This window comes from Solanum stenotomum, chromosome 1, assembly GCF_019186545.1.
Source record: "Solanum stenotomum isolate F172 chromosome 1, ASM1918654v1, whole genome shotgun sequence".
Lineage (NCBI taxonomy): Eukaryota > Viridiplantae > Streptophyta > Magnoliopsida > Solanales > Solanaceae > Solanum > Solanum stenotomum.
In genome coordinates this window covers 42,174,307-42,177,500 of record NC_064282.1, presented here as the reverse complement: position 1 = coordinate 42,177,500, position 3,194 = coordinate 42,174,307, and the positions used below count along the sequence as shown (strand labels likewise).

At 31.1% G+C, this 3,194-nt stretch overlaps 1 pseudogene; it reads right to left on the bottom strand.

Annotated features, from left to right (window-relative positions):
• Nucleotides 1-265: 265 nt before the first annotated feature.
• On the bottom strand, nucleotides 266-1,424 carry LOC125861696 (F-box protein CPR1-like; annotated as a pseudogene).
• Between the last annotated feature and the right edge of the window lie 1,770 nt (nucleotides 1,425-3,194).

The window sequence follows — 3,194 nt, the reverse complement described above, 5'->3', positions numbered from 1 at the left end:
AATTGATGAACATGCCCTTAGCTTGGAGTTGAGATATAAGCTATGAGTATAGATTGATAGCTGATGACTGTAATAAACAAGGTAAAATTATTGTATAATATACTTGAAAAGTGAAACCTAGTGGCTCATAGCATAGCTACGTTCTCTAAGACTCTACTCTTCTTGTATAAGGTGCCGTGTCCTCTTTTGAACAGTTTATATAAAAAAAAATATAATATTTCAGTTCTGAATGATGACAAGTTGACGAGTCAAACCTTTTCTAAAATTATTGAACTTGTGTGCTACTCCCGTATCCTCTTGGAATTGGAGTTAAGCTTTCCTTGTAAATTATAACTCTAAGACTTATAGGAGAACCGTGTAACAAACTCATTGACTTCATTTGAAAGAAGATTGCAAGACATCAAAAATCCATTACTGCATTGAAAGAGCAATAAACATTTTCTCCCAATTGCCAATGGAGATTGAATAGGAAGACCTTTAATTGTATATTTCTTAATCCAGGAATCACATCCACTGCAATCCTTCCTAAGCCATATGTATGTAAATTCATTTGTATCCTTAGCTCTTTCTATATCTGGATAACAAATTAATGTAAAAGTATCATTCAAGACAGCTAGGCCATAAGACGGTCCATCCATAAAATAACGACTGTCGGGCATTTTTGCTGTGCAAAACGTCTCAGTACTCAAGTCAAAAGAAAGAATTACCAGTGGGTCTTCTATCGGGATTCCAAACCAATGACAGGACCCCTTTTAAAATATCTGAGAACTAGGCGACCAATATGTACTGGGGAAATTTTGATCGGCATGATCCAATTCTCTCCAAGAATCAATATCCAAATCATAAACCTCAACTTTTTTCTCAAAATCTTGAGGGTACCCGTGATCTACCAGGTAAACGTCCAGAATTCTAATAACTTTGTAATCATTTGCTATAGTGTCAAAGCCAAACCCTACGCATTCAATAGAATGACTGAAAGGCGGTGGTAAATTCAAAGGACTGGGTAGAAGCGGCCTATAATTTCTAGTGGATGGATTAAATAATACAGTTGTAAGGTTATCCATCAAAGCAATTATACCTTGGCAAGGACCAATAAATTGATCAAAGTCATTACTATAATTAGAGGTCATACAAGGCACATCTAGATCTGGATTAATGGGGCTGAGATGATTGTCATCATCACCTGAAATAAAAGACAAGATAGTTTTATGTAGGTCGTTATCTTGTTTGATTGAGCGTTTAAAAAGAATTAAGCCATCTTTGCATGTTGCGGGACGGTTAAGATGAAGATTGACAAAAGTAGAGGATTTCACGAGAGTGTAACAAGATTTTGAAAGACATTTGAGTCTCATTAGAGATTTGACTGGAAGCATCAAAAGTTTATTAATAACCACATCATGGGGCAGTTTCATCATTACAACCATTATCTTGAATTTTTTACAAAATGATTGGTGAAAGAATTTGGGAGAATGATGTTTAGATTATTGCATAAGCTTATGTAATGCCCATTCAGATCCATAACGAACTAATGCATCTTACTTGCATTTTGTGGTTCTGAGGAGGGCTTCCAAATAGGGATGACAAGTCAGACGGAGTGGTGCTGATGCAAGGCAAATCCACATGATCAATTTGTGAAGACTTGATTCGTCCCAAACCACGTAAGCTCACCTTGCGTAATCCCAAACCGTATAATTTGGAAGAAAAAACAATTATAAAATAAAAGAACTTAAACAAAATGTGTTTAACTTAACCGTGTTGAGCATGCTTTTAGCTTGGAGATGGTAGTTCCTCCTTGGACATCAGTAGTTTTGAAATTTCATGCATATTGGGTTCCTAGGTCTAGTTCCTAACTTCCTTATCATGTATTGAGTGTGTTTAGCTTGGAGTTGATGTCTCCTCCTTGGTTGTGTGAATTTAGATGAGTTGCATGCATGATGGGCTGCCAGTCTTGAGTCTTTTCCGTTAAAAGGTGTCTAAAGTCCCATTTGAGGACGAATGTTCTCAAGGGGGAGATAATGTAACACCTCGAAATCTAGTGGTCTAAGTGTCGCACCCTATTTTGAACCAGGCGAAATAGTTCAAAACATAATATGACTGTCACTCTGAATTTTTTTTAAAATTGTTTTATTTTTTGAGTCGCCACCTAATTTTAAGGAAATATTAGGAAAATCCATTTTTTAAATATGTAAATGTAAACTCTATTTTAATTTGTGAAACCAGTGAAATTCTGAGTAAGGGTTTGGTTACTCGAGGGGAAGGTTTTAAGCATCTCTCAGAGTCTATCCGAAGATAGTCCTTAAACTCAATTTAGGAAAAATAATTAGGAACGCTTATGTATTTATTTATTTTTGTGTTTGAAATCAATGATAAGTAAATTATTTTAAGAAAAAGAGTAAAATAAGGTACGACATATATATGTCTATTATATAAAATTAATAGTAGTATGTTTATCATATAGTAAAATAAATAAATGCATTTAAAATGTACGACAATTTTTATAGGAAAAATTACTTGGATGAGTACCTTTTAATAAATAATTATTGATTTTAGTGATACTTTTTATTTATTACCATTTTTAGCAATACTATATTAAATCTGCAATATGTATTAAAAGTGAATTATGTATGCAATATATATGTATTATAATTGTTTTTTTAATATATTATGCTTGTTTGGTAAGAAATTGACACATTGTATTAAAAGTGTCTTAAAATATGTGATAAATGTATTATCCATCAAAAAAACTTGTATTATAGGTGAATAATAAATTTTTCTTTGTAATATGTATTAAATTTGTAGTATAAATGTATTAAAAGTGATCAAATGAGAAAAAAATGTTATTGCTATAAATGGTAAATATTTTTTTAATGTTGTATATTTATGTAAGTTTCCCTTTTTTATATGTTGGAAAATATTGATGTATCATAAAACTTATCCTAAAAATATAAAGATGTTGAATTTATGAAAATCTGTCATTTTATAGTAGTCGGGTGTAAATATGTAGTAATATGTGATGTGTAATTTGAATATAAATACATAAATGGAGTTTTCAAAAATAAAAATAAATAATAAATGATACTAAATGTTAAAATATTACATAAAGTTTGTGATCTAAAATTATTTATTACAAAGTATAGTATATATATGTATGTTGTTTAAAACTTATGAAATTTATTATTTTATTTACATGTAAG